Source organism: Entelurus aequoreus, linkage group LG07 (assembly GCF_033978785.1).
Source record: "Entelurus aequoreus isolate RoL-2023_Sb linkage group LG07, RoL_Eaeq_v1.1, whole genome shotgun sequence".
Lineage (NCBI taxonomy): Eukaryota > Metazoa > Chordata > Actinopteri > Syngnathiformes > Syngnathidae > Entelurus > Entelurus aequoreus.
Window position 1 is genome coordinate 63,782,519 of NC_084737.1, and position 23,113 is coordinate 63,805,631.

Here is a 23,113-nt window from a genome sequence, read left to right on the forward strand (position 1 = left end):
TGGGTAAAAGGGGATAGCAAGACTTATTTTTTGACCTGTGCAGTGTGATTAATTACGGGGGACACAATAGCTATTACCGTGGTAATAACCTCTATATTTGTGACGACTCAACCCTGAACCATTGGTGTCGGATGCAGACAACATACGCTGGTAAGTGGTGCCCATCGTCCCTTTTATGTTGTTTTGGGGGTTGACCTGACTGATACAGACTCTAAAGGAATTATTAAAATTAATGTCCTTGAGAGGGCGTTAACTACCTCTACACCCTCTGTAGCACCTAAAGTACCACCCCACCTTGGTGGTGTTTCAAAGGCTCTCACATCTGTGCGTGCTAATGACATCACCACCGAAGGCCTGGTAACTTTGACCTTAGGAGCGGGTACAGGTAAACCTGTGGCTCAGGTGGATGCCAAAACCTGGGTGACTGTGTTGCTTGTTCCGCTGGACGTCCTTTTCCCCACACTTACCCCGCCCCTTTTAAGTTGACTGACATAAATGGCTCAAACTGTCTTATTTCCTTGTTCTCTGAACCCACGCCACCAGGGTGCGATTTGTTGGCTAGTGTGTACCCTCCTGTTGACAATTCCACCCGACTTCTTCCATTTGTGGCCCAAAAGCTGAATTACACGTGTTTTCAATTCAAAGGACCCTCTTCGTCCCCCAACAAATTGGGTGACATTAACCCTTCCTGGTGCACCACACTGATAGATGGCTCAAGGATAGGCCCTTGGGCACGAGCTGACTTATTCTGGTATTGTGGGGAGCACAGATTGTACATTAGAATCCCAACGTTATCCGTAGGGCTTTGTGCTATGGTTAGACTGGTGACCCCACTCACCCTAGTGGGTACCAAATTAACTCCCCTTGTAACTCCTGTCTCAGCGGCCTCTCTAACTTCTCGCCGACGCCGCCATGTTTTATCTCGGAGGAGTGTAAAGGGCTCCTTTGATCTGATGAGGAACCCTGATGGTGTTTACTTTGATGCAATAGGCCAACCAAGAGGGGTCCCCTCACAGCACAAATTGTGGTGTGAATCCTGTGCAGGTTTCGAGAACCTTCCTATCATTGGTGCTATTTTCCCTGTGACTGCTACTAAAAATGTAGAACGCATTAACTATGTTTTTTATAATCTGTGAAGACTGACCAACCTGACTCGTGACGCCGTTGAGGGACTTGCTGAACAACTTGCCCCGACCTCCCTCATGGCCATCCAGAACCGCATAGCCCTTGACCGCATCCTAGCCAAGGAAGAAGGAGTGTGTGTGCAATGTTTGGTGACCAATGCTGTACCTTCATTCCTAACAATGCTGCCCCCGATGGCTCGGTCCAGAGCGCCTTAGAAGGCCTCAGAGCCTAAGAACTTACTGAAGTTTCCGGTGTCTCTGACCCCTTTAAAGATTGGCTTCATAACACCTTTGGCAGGTGGTCTGACCTAATTAAGTCGGCCCTGGTCTCCATTGGAGTTTTCTTGGCCGTCATAACCTCATGCGGATGCTTTATTGCCCCTTGTGCTAGGTCTCTATGCACCCGCATCATTGTTAGAGCTGTCAAAGGTCAACCCCACCCTGGTTCTGGGCTTGCTATGTCACTGAAGGGGGTCAAGCATAGTGGTGACTTTCAGGGACTGTTAGTTTCCTTCCCTGACAATGACGACATTAACGTTGACTCCCTCCTTCTCTCTCCCATGTAACTATGGTTTGATTGTTTATCGATAGCTTGCTCGAAAACCAAAACAGCACCTACTTTAATGTAGGGCGTGCTTTAGAGGTGTTGCTCTCGTAGGAGAGATCTTTTGGATAAGATCTGAAGGGGGAATTGAAAGATTTATATATATATTCATATATCCATATTTTGTGTTACTTATTAATTTTCATAGTCATATTACATATAGCTAATGTTCCATATTGTACTCTTTGCTTTTCTTTTCATCCCATGACAAAGTGCTCGCACTTGGGCCGGCCTTGAAGTAGAAGGCAGAGAGGAGGAATTCCTCCTTCCTGTGCTTCCCAGGCCGACTCAAGATAAGAGACAATGAGCATGTGTTTGAGGTGAGACAAGTGAGGGCGGGGGGAGATACTGAAGAGGAGAGGGCTTTCCGGGAAGTTTTCAGATCAACTTGGGCTACGCATTTGTATGTGTTGTTCGAGGCTGGTCTCTATTCTCAAATATTTGACAATAAAATACTAGGTAACTATACTGTGCCTGGTGTATATTTCAGATCAGTTTATGTGTCAATCTAAGGAACTTGGGACTGACCAGCGTTTTACATCCCACTTGGAGGAACATCTGGTCAAACGCAACAATTTTCATATTTGAAAATATATATTTGTATATAAAATATATAAAAAGTTCATCCAAATGCTGCTAAGTTTCCTTTAACTGATTCATTTTCTAGCCCAGTTGCCAGTCGTGTGGCACGCACTTGCAGCGTGGGCAATTGCTGACACTCAATTTTCTTGTGCATAAAAAACAAAACGGTTCCCAAACGAACGGTTCCCACGTGGGAATCGGTTCTCGTTGTTGACATTAGTTCGTACACGAACGTCACATCTGTAGTTCTGTCCCACAGCGTCATGGCTGCCTCGGGGGGGATGATTTAGACATGTAACTCCCTGATCGGTATCGGAAGACACGATCGGTCCACGCATGCGCGAAGCCTACGTCACAACTTGTTTTACGGCAATTATCCGTCACTGTTGTATTTTTTGTTATCAAAAACAAAACAAGTTACTTAAGAGTACAGTATTTATTTTGAAACTGTAAAGATCCGTACAGAAACCTGAAATATGTGCTCAGCAGCTTAAAATGGCAAAGAAATCAATCTTTTTTTTACTATTTTATTTACAGTACATCATCCATCCATCAATTTTCTACCGCTTGTCCCTTTTCAGGGTCGTGGGGGGTGCTGGAGCCTATCTCAGCTGCATTCGGGCGGAAGGTGGGGTCCACCCTGGAAAAATACATCAATTTAAACTACTGATCATTTAAAAGTCTACTTTTTAGATTTAAGTTACAGTAAGTGCCTCGTTTAAGGAAAATCTACATATTAAAAAATTAATTGTAATTATATCAAAACAAACCTTTACTGATGGAAGTCAGTAGCGCCCCCGTGTGTCATTAATTGCAATGACAGAAGCGTGAAGGTTTTTGAAAATGTGCCGATAATACTCCCTTTTATTACATCTACGCCTTGTTCATGTTTATATTCTTGTTCCCTTTTACTCTTAACACAAAACATTCATTAAACATTCAAATATCACTGAACATGACGTCAAGGCTCCATCGTAAAAAAAAACAAAAGCAAGTCCAGGAAGTGACGCAGTTGTTGTGAGAGTCGCGAATATGTGTGTGTGCTCCTTTAAGAGTGCCAGTGTGAGTGGGCGAGAGAAGAGAGGGATCGATAGCAGTTTGTGTGCAGGAGCGTCAAGCAGGAAAGGTGTAACACAGTCTTCGCCAATGCGTGGACCGATCGTGTCTTCAGATACCGATCGAGTAGTGACAAGGCAGCGAGAAAAGAAAATAATCAAACTGTCAGTAGATGGAATTGATATTGAAAGGGTTTCTGAACTCAGATTTTTAGGAGTGATACTGGATGACGGTCTGACATTGACATCTCATATTGCACATGTACGGAAAAAGATGTCTAAGAGTATTTTTATACTAAACAAGGTAAAATATGTGTTAGATTATAGGGCAATGCGCATATTGTATTGTGCACTTATATTGCCATATATCAGCAACTGTGTGGAAGTGTGGGGGACACATACTGTATAAGAGTAACATAAAGGCCTTGTATCAACTACAGAAAAGAGCTATAAGGATTATTCATAAAGCAGATTATCTAGAACACACTAACATATTATTTATTAATTCTGGTTTATTGAAACTACAGGAGCTAGTAAAGTTACAGACATTATGTGTTATGTTTAAGGCTAAAAGTAAAACATTACCAGCAAATTTACAAAAAATGTTTGTCATCACTTCTGAGAATGAAGAGCATAGAAGAAAAGGTCATTTCAAACATCAGTATTCAAGGACAACTTTAAAAGACATGTGTATATCAGTGGTGGGGGTTAAACTATGGAATTCTCTTTACAATGAGATAAAAGATTGTAGAAATATATTCCAATTGAAAAAAATATATAAAGACAGAACAATAAGATCATATGGACAGCCGTGAGTGTCTACATTTTGCTTTATATTTATTATGTTACTTATTTTTTGTCTGGGTTTGTATTTGTTTTGTATCATCGCGTGAGGTGTATATTACTTTTTTTGTTCGGTTTGTACTTCATGAAGTTTTGCACTTGTTTTTTTTTTGTGGTTTTTGTTTGTTTTCATTATATTTGGATGTATTTGTTTGGTTTGTATGCTTGTGAATCTGGGCTATCCATTAAGTAAGACTACTTATTATGTTGAAGGGGGCAGGAAATATAAGATTTTCTTCATCCTGTTCCTTCTCAAGCAAAACTGTGTTGCTAAAGTTTAATTGTACATTGATCAAAAATGCACATCAAAGAAGGAGATAAATAAATAAAAAATGAAATGAAAAGAAAAGAAAAGAAAAGAGAAAAAAAGAGTGGAGTGGGTGGAATGTGCGCGGTGCTTTAAAGGTGGCAGCAGCACCAAGTGCCCCTGGCTGCAGCCCGCAGATCGAGGAGGGGCTAAACGTGTTACTCAGCAGCACTGGTTTGCAATTTTGGTGACTCCTGAATTCATCGTCTGAAAGAAAAGCATTTGATTGGTTGTCATTCGTAACTAGCCACATCCCTTTTTAATGGTCGGCGTTATAGAGCTGTGATTGGATATACTCCGAACTTGTCCCACCCATTGACAAGACAAATTTAAATATAATTGGATTTTGTTGATGTGATGTTATGAGCGAGGTAACATGCCGTAGTAGTGAAAAGCATACGCAGTAGCCCCGTTTAGGTTAATAGTAGCCCTGCGGGCAGATGGATGTTGTTGATTTTTAATAAAAAAGTTTTTTTTTTCACTCACATCATCTCCCACTAAGGTAAGTGACTTCACTCCCAACTCACATTTTTCTTAGTTAAATTTCAGGTTTACCTCCTCTTCGTCTTGTCCTCGTCTGCATCGTTTATGATTAGACAAGGCAACACAGTTTCTGTCAACCTTTCGGCTCTTTTATTTAAACTTAACTGATTTGTCGGTTAATTATGTTATCGTATTTGTCTTTGTTTTGATTAAACATGGTCCTATTTTTCCTGCACCGATGTAAAATAAATAAATAAAAACTAAAAAGTAATATAATATATGTAAGTGAAAAAAACATTGCTTAATGTACGTTGGATATGGTCCTCCGAAGCTCCAGCGGAAGTTCCCTCTCACTGTGCCCGGACGGCTCTCTCATGCTGCGGGGAGCTCGATATGCGCGATATCCTTAAAGTAGGAGTCATTATTTGACTTCGTTATATATTAATTGGTGTTTTGATGTACACGATGTCTCTTTTTAGACACACTCCCTTCTACACGATGTAAATGTATTGACGCTCCCTAAATATAAACCAGCATTGAGGAGCGGCATTTCTCCTGCGAGCTCCCCGCGGCAGGAGCGAGAATTCCGGGAACAGTGAGAGGGAGCGGCCGCTGGAGCTCCGCTGTTGTGTCAAAATGTGAATGCCTGCCAAACATTTTGGCACAACACCTGTTAGCAACTTCACCGCGGTATAACCAACATTACAAGCGGAACGTAAACCGCTCGTTTACTTGCATTCATGTTGTGTGTATTAACTACGGCGCAGTTTGGACTTTTCTAAGGCTGCAGTCCCACGTAACCAAGTAAAGGTTACACGATGACACGGGGACATTTTCTCTTCTCTCCGACGACAAGAAGCGTTAAGTTGTGTTGTTTCTCTTCTAAGACACTTACCTTATATCTACACTATTCTTTATGAAACCGATTACATGTATGAATGTATGTACAATACAAGTAATAAAGAGATACATACTCGTTTTTGTTGGTAGCCATTTCAGCCGTTGGTAATAGTCTGTTATCTGGTTTCACTTTGACTCCAATGAGCCAATCCGACAACGCAAACGCTGACTTCCTGCTTCTTCCCTGCAAGTTGCTACCCGTCCATCTATTTTCTACCGTTTGTCCCTTTTGGGGTCGCTGGCGCCTAGCCCAGCTGCACCCAAGACTGGCTGGTCAGCTGAAACATCCTGAAGGAACATTTGTCAAGTCATATTTTACCTTTGTTCTAGTCAGGTTAGGAAAGTACTAATTATCACAATTAATGTTTGACCAATTGGATTTGCTAGTAGTAAAACATTTTAATGTATTGTTATCTTATAATTATCATACTTGCCAACCTTGAGACCTCCGAATTCGGGATACATATATGTATATATATATGTATATACATATATATATATGTATATATATATATATATATATACATATATATATATATATATATATATATATATATATATATATATATATATATATATATATATATACATATATATACATATATATATATATATATATATATATATATATATATATATATATGTATATATATATATATATACATATATACATATATATATATATATATATATATATATATATATATATATATATATATATATATATATATATATATATACACATATATATATATATATATATATATATACAAACCCCGTTTCCATATGAGTTGGGAAATTGTGTTAGATGTAAATATAAGCGGAATACAATGATTTGCAAATCCTTTTCAACCCATATTCAATTGAATGCACTACAAAGACAAGATATTTGATGTTCAAACTCATAAACTTTATTTTTTTTTTGCAAATAATAATTAACTTAGAATTTCATGGCTGCAACACGTGCCAAAGTAGTTGGGAAAGGGCATGTTCACCACTGTGTTACATGGCCTTTCCTTTGAACAACACTCAGTAAATGTTTGGGAACTGAGGAGACCAATTTTTGAAGCTTTTCGGGTGAAATTCTTTCCCATTCTTGCTTGATGTACAGCTTAAGTTGTTCAACAGTCCGGGGTGTCCGTTGTGGTATTTTAGGCTTCATAATGCGCCACAAATTTTCAATGGGAGACAGACCAGGGGCCGTACTTATCAAGCTTCTTAGAATTACTCCTAAGAAGTCTGCTAAGAGTTGACTTAAGAGTAAATAAATTCTTCGCTGAAAGCTGCACTTAAAAGTTAGTTATCAAGCGTCTTACTCACACTTTCAGCGAAGTGTCGGACTGAATCTTAAGTGTCACACTCAGAGCTGAATTACGACATTACTATGTGCCGTAAACGGAATTTTAGGTGACGTCATTTCTGTGTCCATAGAAATGACCAATCACGGAAGGGAATCCGTTGTCTAAGAATAAAGAAATATCTTGGAAATATTTAAGTGGACAATGGGAGTGTATATTTTGACAATAAACTACAAAATAATACAAAACAAACTAGTCCCCGCCGGCACTCACGCTACCGCTCCCTCTCTTCTATCGCCCACACACTCACTGACGTCACTCACCTCACGGCCACACACATACGCTACTGTCATAACATTTTCTTTCCAATTCATTAGGCAACTAATTTGAAACTGGTGTGGGTGGCTCTATATATACTAGCCCACTGCAGACACATGCAAAAATCAACAAGGAATCGAAAAGTATTAAATATGTGACAAAAATAATATCCACTCTGTCTAAACGATACCGTTTGATCAGCTGCTCGTCATCAAAAAAAAAAAAACATTGTTCCATTCCCTGAACGTTCGCGCACGTCTCTCTCGCCTCAGTGCCATCCCCTGCTGGCAACTCCTAACCACTTAAGACACCTCTGAAGGTCTCTTAAATATCGTGGAGAGTAGGAGTGATTCTTATACTTAAGAACGTTGATAAAAAGCTTTTATTCTTAAGTTTGAGAGTAGGACTAAATTTCGCAAATTCTCAGGACTTAAGTGTAAAATGGCACTCTAAGAAGCTTGATAAGTACGGCCCCTGGACTACAAGCAGGCCAGTCTGGTACCAGCACTCTTCTACTACGAAGCCACGCTGTTTTAACACATGGCTTGGCATTGTCTTGCTGAAATAAGCAGAGGCATCAATGATAATGTTGCTTGGATGGCAACATATGTTGCTCCAAAACCTGTATGTACCTTTCAGCATTAATGGTGCCTTCACAGATGTGTAAGTTACCCATGCCTTGGGCACTAATACACCCCCATACCATCACAGATCTTGGCTTTTGAACTTTGTGCCTATAACAATCCGGATGGTTCTTTTCCTCTTTGTTCCGAAGGACACGACGTCCACAGTTTCCAAAAAACAATTTGAAATGTGGACTCGTCAGACCACAAAAAACTTTTCCACTTTGCATCAGTCCATCTTAGATTAGCTCGGGCCCAGCGAAGCCGGCTGCGTTTCTGGGTGTTGTTGATGAAAGGCTTTAGCTTTGCATTGTAAAGTTTTAATTTGCACTTACAGATGTAGTGATGAAATGTAGTTACTGACATTGGTTTCTGAAGTGTTCCTGAGCCCATGTGGCGATATCCTTTACACACTGATGTCACTTTTTGATGCAGTTCCGCCTGAGGGATCGAAGGTCACGGGCTTAGCCGTTTACGTGCAGTGATTTCTCCATATTCTGTGAACCTTTTGATATTACGGACCGTAGATGGTGAAATCCCTAAATTCCTCGCAATAGCTCATTGAGAAATGTTGTTCTTAAAATGTTCAACAATTTGCTCATGCATTTGTTCACAAAGTGGTGACCCTCGCCCCATCCTTGTTTGTGAATGACTGAGCATTTCATGGAATCTACTTTTATACCCCATCATGGCACCCACCTGTTCCAAATTAGCCTGTTCACCTGTGGGATGTTCCAAATAAGTGTTTGATGAGCATTCCTCAACTTTATCAGTATTTATTGCCACCTTTCCCAACTTCTTTGTCACGTGTTGCTGGCATCAAATTCTAAAGTTAATGATTATTTGCAAAAAAAAAATATTTATCAGTTTGAACATCAAATATGTTGTCTTTGTAGCATATTCAACTGAATATGAGTTGAAAATGATTTGTAAATCATTGTATTCCGTTTATATTTACATCTAACACAATTTCCCAACTCATATGGAAACAGGGTTTGAATATTTCTTATATATATATATATATATATATATATATATATATATATATATATATATATATATATATATATATATATATATATATATATATATATATATGTGTGTGTGTATATATGTATGTATGTATCTATGTATGTATGTGTGTATATATGTATGTATGTATCTATGTATGTATAAATAATCCGTTCATGAATTAATATATCCGTTCGGCCACCATGTTCAATGGAGAAGTCTGGGGCCGTATTTATCAAGCTTCTTAGAATTACTCCTAAGAAGTCTGCTAAGAGTTGACTTATGAGTAAAGAAATTCTTTGCTGAAAGCTGCACTTAAAAGTTAGTTATCAAGCGTCTTACTCACACTTTCAGCGAAGTGTAGGACTGAATCTTAAGTGTCACACTCAGAGCTGAATTACGACATTACTATGTGCCGTAAACGAAATTTTAGGTGACGTCATTTCTGTGTCCATAGAAATTACCAATTACGGAAGGGAATCCCTTGTCTAAGAATAAAGAAATATCTTAGAAATATTTAAGTGGACAATGGGAGTGTATATTTTGACAATAAACTACAAAATAATACAAAACAAACAAACAATATTGGCAATGAATCAAAAATAAATGTGCGTTTTGGTGAGAGATACGTGCGTGATGTTGCTGATGAGATGACGCCCCTTATTAAATCTGTGACAAAAATAATACCCGCTCTGTCTAAATCATGGGTCGGCAACCTTTACCACTCAAAGAGCCATTTTGGCAAGTTTCACAAATTAAAGAAAATAATGGGAGCCACAAAAAATTTTTTAAAATGAAAAACACTGCATACAAAGCTTAAATTGCTTTGTGCTATGTTAACCAGGGGTCTCAGACACACGCACCGGCACGCACCTTAATATGGAAATTTGATGTTAGTGCGGCCCGCAAGTTTTGATTGAATGGCGCTTGATAGCGCCATACTTGCCAACCCTCTCATTATTTCCGGGAGACTCCCGAATATCAGGGCGTGATGGCACTGCTTTTGGCGCCCTCTACAGCCTGCCCAAACAGTGTACCTGCTCAACCACATGTAGAATGCAGCTTCAGCCTGCTCACGTAAGTGACAGCAAGGCGTACTAGTTCAACAGCCACACAGCTTACACTGACGGTAGCCGTACAAAAACAACTTTAACACTGTTACGTTACAAATATGCGCCACACTTTGAACCCACACCAAAAAAGAATGACAAACACATTTCTGGAGAACATCTGCACTGTAACACAACATAAACACAACACAACAAATACCCAGAATCCCATGCAGCCCTAACTCTTCCGCTCAACCGACGCACGGGGGGGGGGGTTGATGTGTGGGGGGTTTGGTGGTAGCGGGGGTGTATAATCTAGACCGGAAGAGTTAGGGCTGCATGGGATTCTGGGTACTTGTTGTGTTGTGTTTATGTTGTGTTACGGTGCGGATGTTCTCCAGAAATGTGTTTTTCATTCTTTTTTGGTGTGGGTTCACAGTGTGGCGCATATTTGTAACGTAACAGTGTTAAAGTTGTTTTATACGGCTACCGTCAGTGTAAGCTGTGTGGCTGATGACTAAGTATGCTTTGCTGTCTCCTATGTGTGCAAGTAAAAGCTACATACAACATGTGGCCGGGCTGGCATGCTGTTTGTAAATGCTATAGAGGACAATTACTGCAGTGCAATTAGGGCACGCCCTTAATATAGTAATTAGAGTGTAAATAGGATTATATTTGCCCTGGGAGTTTTCTAGGAGAGGCACTGAGATCCATAAGTCTCCTGGGAAAATCGGGGGGTCAGCAAGTATGCAGCTGAGCCGCATCAGAGTGGTCAAAGAGCCGCATGCGGCTCCGGAGCCGCGGGTTGCCGACCCCTGGTCTAAATGATACCGTTTGATCAGCTGCTCGTCATCAAACAAAGCCAGGACATCCTTCCGCTCCCTGAACGTTTGCGCACGTCTCTCTCGCCTCAGTGCCATCCCCCGCTGGCAACTCCTAACCACTTAGGACACCTCTGAAGGTCTCTTAAATATCGTGGAGAGTAGAAGTGATTCTTAGACTTAAGAAAGTTGATAAATAGCTTTTATTCTTAAGTTTGAGAGTAGGACTAAATTTCGCAAATTCTCAGGACTTAAGTGTAAAATGGCACTCTAAGACGCTTGATAAATACGGCCCCTGATCTACAAAATGTGCAGGCAGCATACCCCTTCCCCTTCGAGCTGTCCTGGATGACCTGAAATTATTTTTTCCAATCATTTTGGAACTTGCAAGCGTACTTCTTCTTCTTACTCGTCGTCGCCATGTCTCTTCTTCGTTCTTCTGCTTCGTCTCTGTTATGCTTTTGGACATTACTACTTGCCGTAGTTTTGAAGCGATGCATGATGGGAATCCGGATGTTGTGTGTCAGTGTATTAACGTGCCGGCTGGAATAAACACACGCTGAGAAATAGCTCCGTGCCTACCTACTTTATGGGTTATAGATAAACCTATGGATAACGGAGACATATATAATAGTCTCCTTTTCAGGTGAGAGAGGACGCTAAAGGCAGTGCCTTTAAGGCACGCCCCCAATATTGTTGTCCGGCTGGAAATCGGGAGAAATTCCGGAGAATGGTTGTCCCAGGAGATTTTCGGGAGAGGCACTGAAATTCGGGAGTCTCCCGGAAAATTCGGAAGGGTTGTCAAGTATGGCCTATCCCAGCTGCACCCAAGACTGGCTGGTCAGCTGAAACATCCTGAAGGAACATTTGTCAAGTCATATTTTACCTTCGTTCTAGTCAGATGAGGAAAGGACTAATTATCACAATTAATGTTTGACCAATTGGATTTGCGAGTAGTAAAACATGTTTTTAATGTATTGTTATATTATAATTAAAGTTAAAGTACCAATGATTGTCACACACACACACTAGGTGCGGTGAAATTTGTCCTCTGCATTTGACCTATCACCCTTGATCACCCCCTGGGAGGTGAGGGGAGCAGTGGGCAGCAGCGGCGGCCGTGCCCGGGAATCATTTTTGGTGATTTAACCCCCAATTCCAACCCTTGATGCTGAGTGTCAAGCAGGGAGGTAATGGGTCCCATTTTTATAGTTTTTGGTATGACTCGGCCAGGGTTTGAACTCACAACCTACCGATCTCAGGGCGGACACTCTAACCACTGAGTAGGTTTTAGTAGTTATACGGTTTTGCACTGTTGATCTGCTGTATTTATTTTTTAACGTGGTATTTATAATACATTCTATTTTGCCAAATAATTGAATGATGCAGCAGGTTGTGTAATGTTTTTTAGGAAAACCGACATCCACCTATTGGGAACCATGACAACAGGACATCTGCTGATTGCCGGTGTGTCGGCGAATTGGAAGATGCTGGCAGCCATTCAAAGTAGCCCGAAGCTGCCACCAATGATTGGAGGATGCCAGCAGAACCGTGGGCACTCGAAATTTTGCGATTTTGGACTATATAGCCAACTTGGCAACATCTTGGAGACACCTTCCGCTCTGATGGCCAAGTATGACGAATTGAAGGACCAGAAATAGACAACTGGAGGGAACATTTTACATGTTTTTTCGCTTGCTCCGACACAAAAATTCCAGGCATGTGAACATCCTTTAAGAAAAAAGGAAAACTGACCAAAAAAAAATGGGGGGGGGGGGGGGGGGGCATTTCTATTAACACAAAGTGCTGCCAGAAAGAAAGTGTAGAAAATGAAGACTACATGTCTACACTATATTTCACCTTAAGATTTATTATCATCTACCAACCTCTTTTGGTTGTCTTACATGTCACATTTAATGTACCTCACAATTTTTACTAACTCATTTACTAACATTATTATCATTGAAAATGTCAAATTCTGTAACATGCATGCAAAGAACTCAGACAAGGTTGGCAACTATCTTATAGCCACGCCCCCTCAGGTAAAATACTTCCTGTCTTGTGACCTCTGTTTACATTGTCACGTCAAAAATACACCTTCTCGCTGGCTACTGATAAATACTCAAAGAACTACAACTGGTTGAGAACTAACAGTGTTGGGATTGTAATCATCAAATATGATTAGTAGTAGAGATGTCTGATAATGGCTTTTTTGCCGATATCCGATATTGTCCAACTATTAATTAAAGATTACAATATCAACCGATACGATATATACAGTCGTGGAATTAACACATTGTTATGCCTAATTTTGTTGTGATGCCCGGTTGGATGCATTAAACAATGTAACTTTACCATGAATTGATTAACGTGGTAATGAAACATAGTGAAAAACGTATTCGGGTGTTACCATTTAGTGGTCAATTGTACGGAATATGTACTGTACTGTGCAATCTACTAATACAAGTTTCAATCATCCATCCATCTTCCTCCGCTTATCCGAGGTCGGGTCGCGGGTGCAGCAGCCTAAGCAGGGAAGCCCAGACTTCCCTCTCCCCAGCCACTTCGTCCAGCTCTTCCCGGGGGATCCCGAGGCGTTCCCAGGCCAACCGGGAGACATAGTCTTCCCAACGTGTCCTGGGTCTTCCCCGTGGCCTCTTACCGGTCGGACGTGCCCTAAACACCTCCTTAGGGGGGCGTTCGGGTGGCATCCTGACCAGATGCCCGAACCACCTCATCTGGCTCCTCTCGATGTGGAGGAGCAGTGGCTTTACTTTGAGCTCCTCCCGGATGACAGAGCTTGTCACCCTATCTCTAAGGGAGAGACCCGCCACCCGGCGGAGGAAACTCATTTCGGCCGCTTGTACCCGTGATCTTGTCCTTTCGGTCATAACCCAAAGCTCATGACCATAGGTGAGGATGGGAACGTAGATCGACCGGTAGATTGAGAGCTTTGCCTTGCGGCTCAGCTCCTTCTTCACCACAACAGACCGATACAGCGTCCGCATTACTGAAGACGCCGCACCGATCCGCCTGTCGATCTCACGATCCACTCTTCCCTCACTCGTGAACAAGACTCCGAGGTACTTGAACTCCTCCACTTGGGGCAAGATCTCCTCCCCAACCCGGAGATGGCACTCCACCCTTTTCCGGGCGAGAACCATGGACTCGGACTTGGAGGTGCTGATTCTCATCCCAGTCGCTTCACACTCAGCTGCGAACCGATCCAGTGAGAGCTGAAGATCCTGGCCAGATGAAGCCATCAGGACCACATCATCTGCAAAAAGCAGAGACCTAATCCTGCAGCCATCAAACCGGATCCCCTCAACGCCTTGACTGCGCCTAGAAATTCTGTCCATAAAAGTTATGAACAGAATCGGTGACAAAGGGCAGCCTTGGCGGAGTCCAACCCTCACTGGAAACGTGTCCGACTTACTGCCGGCAATGCGGACCAAGCTCTGACACTGATCATACAGGGAGCGGACCGCCACAATCAGACAGTCCGATACCCCATACTCTCTGAGCACTCCCCACAGGACTTCCCGAGGGACACGGTCGAATGCCTTCTCCAAGTCCACAAAACACATGTAGACTGGTTGGGCAAACTCCCATGCACCCTCAAGGACCCTGCCGAGAGTATAGAGCTGGTCCACAGTTCCACGACCAGGACGAAAACCACACTGTTCCTCCTGAATCCGAGGTTCGACTATCCGGCGTAGCCTCCTCTCCAGCACACCTGAATAGACCTTACCGGGAAGGCTGAGGAGTGTGATCCCACGATAGTTAGAACACACCCTCCGGTTCCCCTTCTTAAAGAGAGGAACCACCACCCCGGTCTGCCAATCCAGAGGTACCGCCCCCGATGTCCACGCGATGCTGCAGAGTCTTGTCAACCAAGACAGCCCCGCAGCATCCAGAGCCTTAAGGAACTCCGGGCGGCTCTCATCCACCGAGGAGATTTTTAACTACCTCAGCAACTTCAGCCCCAGAAATAGGAGAGCCCACCACAGATTCCCCAGGCACTGCTTCCTCATAGGAAGACGTGTTGGTGGGATTGAGGAGGTCTTCGAAGTATTCCCTCCACTGATCCACAACATCCGCAGTCGAGGTCAGCAGAACACCATCCTCACCATACACGGTGTTGATAGTGCACTGCTTCCCCTTCCTGAGGCGGCGGATGGTGGTCCAGAATCGCTTCGAAGCCGTCCGGAAGTCGTTTTCTATGGCTTCCCCGAACTCCTCCCATGTCCGAGTTTTTGCCTCCGCGACCGCTGAAGCCGCACACCGCTTGGCCTGTCGGTACCTGTCCGCTGCCTCAGGAGTCCTATGAGCCAAAAGAACCCAATAGGACTCCTTCTTCAGCTTGACGGCATCCCTCACTGCCGGTGTCCACCAACAGGTTCTAGGATTGCCGCCACGACAGGCACCAACTACCTTGCGGCCACAGCTCCAATCAGCCGCCTCGACAATAGAGGTGCGGAACATGGTCCACTCGGACTCAATGTCCAGCACCTCCCTCGTGACATGTTTCCGGAGGTGGGAATTGAAACTCTCTCTGACAGGAGACTCTGCCAGACGTTCCCAGCAAACCCTCACAATGCGTTTGGGCCTGCCAGGTCTGTCCGGCATCCTCCCCCACCATCGCAGCCAACTCACCACCAGGTGGTGATCGGTAGAAAGCTCCGCCCCTCTCTTTACCCGAGTGTCCAAAACATGAGGCCGCAAATCCGATGACACAACTACAAAGTCGATCATGGAACTGCGGCCCAGGGTGTCCTGGTGCCAAGTGCACATATGGACACCCTTATGCTTGAACATGGTGTTCGTTATGGACAATCCGTGACGGGCACAAAAGTCCAATAACAAAACACCACTCGGGTTCAGATCCGGGCTGCCATTCTTACCAATCACGCCTTTCCAGGTTTCACTGTCGTTGCCAATATGAGCGTTGAAGTCCCCCAGTAGAACGAGGGAATCACCCGGGGGAGCACCCTCAAATACTCCCTCGAGTGAATCCAAAAAGGGTGGGTACTCTGAGCTGCTGTTTGGCGTGTAAGCGCAAACAACAGTCAGGACCCGTTCCCCCACCCGAAGGCGGAGGGAAGCTACCCTCTCGTCCACCGGGTTGAACTCCAACATGCAGGTTCTGAGCCGGGGGCAAAAAGAATTGCCACCCCAGCCCGTCGCCTCTCACTGCCGGCAATGCCAGAGTGGAAGAGAGTCCATCCCCTCTCGAGAGAACTGGTTCCGGAGCCCTTGCTGTGCGTCGAAGTGAGTCCGACTATATCTAGCCGGAACTTCTCCACCTCGCGCACTAGCTCAGGCTCCTTCCCCCCCAGCGAGGTGACGTTCCACGTCCCAAGAGCTAGCTTCTGTAGCCGAGGAGCGGACCGCCAAGTGCCCTGCCTTCGGCTGCCGCCCAGCTCACATTGCACCCGACCTCTATGGCCCCTGCTATGGGTGGTGAGCCCATTGGAGGGGGGACCCACGTTGCCTCTTCGGGCTGTGCCCGGCCGGGCCCCATGGGGACAGCCACCAGGCGCTCGCCGTCGTGCCCCAACTCCGGGCCTGGCTCCAGAGGGGGGCCCTGGTGACCCGCGTCCGGGCGAGGGAAATCTGAGTCTCGGTTCTTGTATTTCCATAGAAGTCTTCAAGCTGCTCTTTGTCTGATCCCTCACCTAGGACCTGTTTTTCTTGGGAGACCCTACCAGGGGGCATGGAAGCCCCCGGACAACATAGCTCCTAGGATCATTGGGAACGCAAATGTCATGACGCGGAGTCGAACCCACGTTTCCTCTGTAGCTGGAGCTGCAGGCACTTCTGTTAACCCCTATGCTGGCAGCACACTCAGACACACCTCTGCTCGCGCTGAGCACAACACGCCCACACAGCAACAAGCCTGCAAGCAATCAGTCATCAGAGCACCTGGACCTGACGAGGGGGAGCGGCATAAAGACCAGCGGACCCAAGGAACCTTTGCCAGAATGTCGCTAACCTTCCAGTAAGCATCACGTCTGGCATTCCTTTCCCAGTGATTTCCTCGTCCTTGTTTTGCTCTCTCTCCGTGTTTTCCCCCTGGTTCATGCCCTTTTGTATTTCCACAGTGACTCTCCTGACCTCCGTGATCGTGCCTTGTCACTCGACACCCATCCGGATTTCTAACTGCCCTCCTCGATCCACGACCTCCCTGCTCGGACCTAGACCACGCTGCCCTGCTCTTGCCCACGACCACTTGCCTGTCCACGAACTGCCTCTTCGCCTTTCCCCTTGGATAACGACGAAAGATACAACCAACATTTACAGACAACAACCCTTGGTAACATTTACATTATTAATTTTACACATAGTCAACACTCACTCACTTTGAGTAGCATACACACGCCACGTATTCATCAAAGGTTTCAAATAAACCCTGTAAACCTCAGTCCTGCACTGGTTGTCGCCTCCTTCCCTTCTCTGATACACAACAGTACGTTCTGGCCAACATGTCGGAACCAGGCGACAGCAGCAAGCCCCAGGCCCAGATAGCCATATCTTCCGACCTAGCTATCCTTAGCTCCGTCGTTAGCGAACACCAGGTTCGGTTTACTGCCCTTGAGGATCATCTTGAGAGAGCTTTTACCAGACTTTATTCCAAGCTGGACAACATGTGCCAGTTCTGGACCGGTGGTACCTCCACGTGCTTCTCCAGTTCCTGGACCCGAATACAGCATTCTGGAACGAGAGCCCAGGATTGCCAGCCCTAAACCCTTTGAAGGGGACTTTGAACTTTGTAGAGGGTTTTTGGTACAATGTGACCTCATTTTTCGGCACCAGCCCTCCCGTTATTCCTCAGACGGCGCCAAGATTGCATTTATTTTCTCCTTACTTTCCGGCCCGGCTCTCAAGTGGGCTACTGCTGCAGTCGACAGGACCATTGGGCTCAACGCAGACTATTCTGCGTTCCGTGCAGAATTTCGGGCTGTCTTTGATCACCCCAAGGATGGGGGGGACGCGGCTGGACGTCTACACTCCATTTCGCAGGGTTCACGTTCCGTGGCAGCCTATACCCTGGAATTCCGGACCCTAGCGGCGGACAGCGGTTGGGGGCACCGGGCGCTCCAAAGCGCATTCCGCCGCGGCCTCTCTGAAGAGATTAAGGACGGTCTACTGAGAGACAGACCTACTTCCTGCAAGGACCTCATCGAACTAGCCCTCCAATTTGACCTAAGACTTTGTGAGCGAGCAGCAGAACGAAACCAGAGAACTACCTCAATGGCAGTCCTGGTGAGCCATACTTTATTTCCCCGTAATGAGGAAAACCCCGACATACTGTGCTACCCGCTATTCTGGCTTGGGACCAGAGGAGCATTCAAGTACAGGCATTTGTGGACTCTGGAGCTGATGAAAGTCTTTTGGACTACAAGTTCGCCCGGCAGATGGGCATTCCCCTGATCTCTCTGGACAAGACGCTGCCAGCACAGGCCCTGGATGGACGGCCATTGGGCCCCATCAATTACCGCACTGAGCCCCTTTCCATGACCATTTCTGGAAATCACAGAGAGACCATTAGTTTATGGGTGCTGGAAGCTCCGGTAGCCCCGCTGGTACTTGGAAGATCTTGGCTTCGTCACCACAACCCTCATATCTCTTGGTCTTCCGGCAGAATTCTGGCATGGAGCACACCCTGCATGGCCAACTGTCTTGGATCAGCATCTCATCCGGTCTACCATTCCACTACCACGACTCCCCAAGTAGATCTATCTCTGGTTCCAGCTTGCTACCATGACTTAGCCGAGGTCTTCAGCAAGGTACGTGCCCTGGCACTACCCCCTCATAGACCTTATGATTGTGCCATCGAGTTACTCCCTAACGCTACTTTACCGTCTAGTCGCCTATACAATTTATCTCTGCCAGAGAAAGAAGCTATGAGAAACTATATCACAGAGGGCCTTGCCTCAGGCATCATTACACCATCCAAGTCTCCCCTGGCGGCAGGATTCTTTTTCGTTGCCAAGAAGGACGGATCCCTTCGTCCCTGCATTGACTACCATCACCTTAACATCACAATTAAGAATAAGTACCCTCTTGCACTACTCAACTCATCTTTTGAACCTTTGGCACCTGCTACCATATTTACCAAACTGGATCTTCGTAACGCCTATCACCTGGTCCGGATCAAAGAGGGGGACGAGTGGAAGACGGCTTTCAACACTCATATGGGGCATTATGAGTATCGGGTGATGCCTTTTGGACTCACCAACGCACCTGCAGTTTTTCAAACTCTTGTCAATGATATTCTTCGGGACATGCTGGACCAATTCGTGGTAGTATACCTCGATGATATTCTAATTTTCTCCCGTAACCTCTCTGATCACCAGAAACATGTTCGTCTTTTGGAAAACTGTCTATTTGTTAAGGCTGAAAAGTGCTGCTTCCACTCCTCTTCGGTGGAGTTCCTCGGATTCGTGGTTGAAAAGGGTCACATAAGGCCAGACCCGAAGAAGGTGGAGGCCGTGGTGAAGTGGCCGCAACCCACTACTAGGACGGAACTTCGGAGGTTCCTCGGCTTCGCTGGCTTCTACCGCCGATTCATTCAAGACTTCAGTAGAGTTGCGGCACCACTCCATTCACTCACGTCTACAAACGTTCATTTTGTGTGGACTCTTTTGGCGAGGAAGGCCTTCGAGGAGTTAAAGGAGCATTTTGTTTCTGCCCCCATTCTAGTCCATCCCGACTTAGAGACTGCTTTTTTGGTGGAGGTTGACGCCTCAGACGTGGAGTCGACAGACGGGGATTGGGGCTATTCTCTCTCAACGGTCAAAGAATGACAATTTGGTTCACCCTGTTGCTTTTTTCTCCAGGCGCCTGACCACGGCCGAACAGAATTATGATGCTGGGAATAGAGAATTACTGGCGGTCCATGAGGCCCTGGTGGAATTGAGACACTGGTTGGAAGGAGCTAGACACCAGTTTCAGATCCTTGCCGACCACAGCAACCTCCTACACATCCGAGCTGCCAAGAGGATCAACAATCGCCAGGCAAGGTGGCAGCAATTTTTCTCTCGCTTCAATTACGTGCTTTCTTTCAGACCTGGGTCCAAGAACACTAAGGCTGACGCACTGTCTCGGCTATTTCTGAAAGAACCTACCGGTCCGGCAGTGGCAGAACCCATCCTTCCTCCCACTTGCATCATAGGGATGGTAACTTGGAAAGTGGAGGACCTGGTTAAGTCTGCACTGCATTCCAATCCAGGACCGGGAGGTGGACCTCCCAACAGACTGTTCGTCCATCGGGAGCTACGACCAAGGGTCCTGGATTGGGGGCACTCAAGCCTGTTCTCATGCCATCCTGGCTTTCAACGAACCCTATCACTGCTGCGAAGACGTTTTTGGTGGCCATCCATGGCCAAGGACACTCGGGAGTTTATCGCTGCTTGTTCAACTTGTGCCCGCAGTAAGACGTCACACAGGCCTCCTGCTGGTCTTCTTTGCCCTCTCTCCATTCCTGCCCGTCCTTGGTCGCACATCGCCCTGGATTTTGTCACGGGATTTCCAGCTTCCAGAGGTAACACCACTATCCTTACAATTGTTGATCGTTTCTCCAAAGCAGCCCATTTCATTCCGCTGCGCAAGTTACCTACTGCTTCAGAGACTTCTGACCTCCTCACACTTCACGTCGTCAAGCAGCATGGTATTCCGGTGGATATCGTTTCTGACCGAGGCCCTCAGTTTACGTCGCAAGTATGGAGAGCTTTCTGCAAGGGAATCAGGGCCTCTGTCAGCCTCACATCGGGATATCATCCCCAAAGCAACGGGCAGGCCGAGAGAGCGAATCAAAGCTTGGAGACCATGCTCCGATGTGTCGCCAGTCGTCAACCCACATCCTGGAGCAAGTTTCTGCCATGGGTGGAGTTTTCCTATAACTCCTTGAAGAGCTCCGCTACCGGTATGTCTCCATTTGAGTGCTCATTAGGTTATCAACCCCCTTTGTTTCCCCAACAAGAACTGGAGATCGCTGTACCGTCTACTAGAGCTCATATTAGACGGTGTCAGAGGGTGTGGAGAGCCGCTCGTGCAGCTTTGGAAAGAGCATCCGAGAAAATGTGTCGCAACGCCAACCGTCATCGCATTCCAGCTCCGTCCTATAAACCAGGACAACAAGTTATGCTTCTCACTAAGGACCTCAGCCTCCAGGTACCTTCTAAGAAATTGGCTCCACGTTATGTTGGTCCGTTCTCCATCATGTCTATCATAAATCCTGTATCAGTTAAATTGGCTCTCCCACCCTCGGTCAAGCGGCATCCAGTGGTCCATGTTTCCCAGATTAAACCGGTAGCGGAGAGCGCTCTGTCCCCTCCTGTCCCTGCCCCCCCACCCTCTAGGTTCTTACCCAATGGAGATCAGGTTTGGTCGGTTAAGGAGATCCTCAGGGTCCGTTGACAAGGTAGGGGGCTCGTTTATTTGGTCGACTGGGAGGGATATGGACCTGAAGACAGATCTTGGGTGCCAGCCTCCTACCTTGCCGATCCCTCACTTCTAGAGGATTTCTACCGTGCAAATCCTGATGCTCCCCGGCGCTCGTCGGAGGCCTCGCATAAGGGGGGGGGGGGGGGGGTACTGTCATGACGCGGAGTCGAACCCACGTTTCCTCTGCAGCTGGAGCTGCAGGCACTTCTGTTAACCCCTCTGCTGGCAGCACACTCAGACACACCTCTGCTCGCGCTGAGCACAACACGCCCACACAGCAACAAGCCTGCAAGCAATCAGTCATCAAAGCACCTGGACCTGACGAGGTGGAGCGGCATAAAGACCAGCGGACCCAAGGAACCCTTGCCAGAACGTCGCTAACCTTCCAGTAAGCATCACGTCTGGCATTCCTTTCCCAGTGATTTCCTCGTCCTTGTTTTGCTCTCTCTCCGTGTTTTCCCCCTGGTTCATGCCCTTTTGTATTTCCACAGTGACTCTCCTGACCTCCGTGATCGTGCCTTGTCACTCGACACCCATCCGGATTTCTAACTGCCCTCCTCGATCCACGACCTCCCTGCTCGGACCTAGACCACGCTGCCCTGCTCTTGCCCACGACCACTTGCCTGTCCACAAACTCTTCGCCTTTCCTCTTGGATAACGACGAAAGATACAACCAACATTTACAGACAACAACCCTTGGTAACATTTACATTATTAATTTTACACATAGTCAACACTCACTCACTTTGAGTAGCATACACACGCCACATATTCATCAAAGGTTTCAAATAAACCTTGTAAACCTCAGTCCTGCCCTGGTTGTCGCCTCCTTCCCTTCTCTGATACACAACAGCAAACTCCTCTACCACGGTAAGGTGGCAGCTCAGAGAGGAGCAAAAGTTTCAATAAATCAATCAAAAACAAGGTTTTCCAAAATAAGAGAACTTCAACTCCAGTTATGGAAAAAAATGCCAACATGGCACTGCCATTTTTATTATTGAAGTCACAAAGTGCATTATTTTTTTTAACATGCCTCAAAACAGCAGCTTGGAATTTGGGACATGCTCTCCCTGAGATAATCCTGATACCCATTACAACTATGGGAAATACTATACTTTGACTTTCACAAAGTGCATTCTGTTTTATTTTTTTTAAAAACATGCCTCAATACAACAGCTACAAAAACAATGAAGGCACACAGCTTCAGTCCAGAGTATATTAGGCCTACGTCCCTGTTTTACCGGATATGAACCGCTCCGTATAGCGGCGTTTTAAAAAGTCATTAATTTTACTTTTAGAAACCCATTCCGATAATTTCCGATATTACAATTTAAAGCATTTATCGGCGATAATATCGGCAGGCTAATATGATCGGACATCTGTAATTAGTAGCAAAGTAAAGACTGGTCAACGTTGTGGCTCAAAGAGTGAACGCAGGCGACAACAAGCTAGATGATGCTAACTAGCGAGCTCGTTTTGGCGCCCTGTCATGCCATTCAGTGCGGCGTTTAGGCAAGAGGAATGGAACGTTCAATAAAATGTATTCAGATGTAATTTTTTGATATTGTGGTGGGTTTACGTCATTCACCCACAAAACTTTTGTTATTGTTAGCGTTCCGGTCGGACAGGTTTTCACGGGACACATT

General features: G+C 45.5%; 1 protein-coding gene across 6 annotated transcripts in view; it reads right to left on the reverse strand.

Annotated features, from left to right (window-relative positions):
* LOC133654135 (tumor necrosis factor receptor superfamily member 14-like) overlaps window positions 1–6,163 on the reverse strand; it is an 82,855-nt gene extending 76,692 nt beyond the window's left edge. For 5 of the 6 annotated variants that reach the window (XM_062054189.1, XM_062054186.1, XM_062054192.1 and 2 more), the window contains exon 1: window positions 5,973–6,163. The gene's annotated coding sequence lies outside the window, so the exon portion shown is untranslated. Of the gene's footprint in view, window positions 1–2,874; window positions 2,951–5,972 lie in introns of all 6 variants that reach the window. The other variant, XM_062054187.1, reaches the window with a different exon arrangement.
* Between the last annotated feature and the right edge of the window lie 16,950 nt (window positions 6,164–23,113).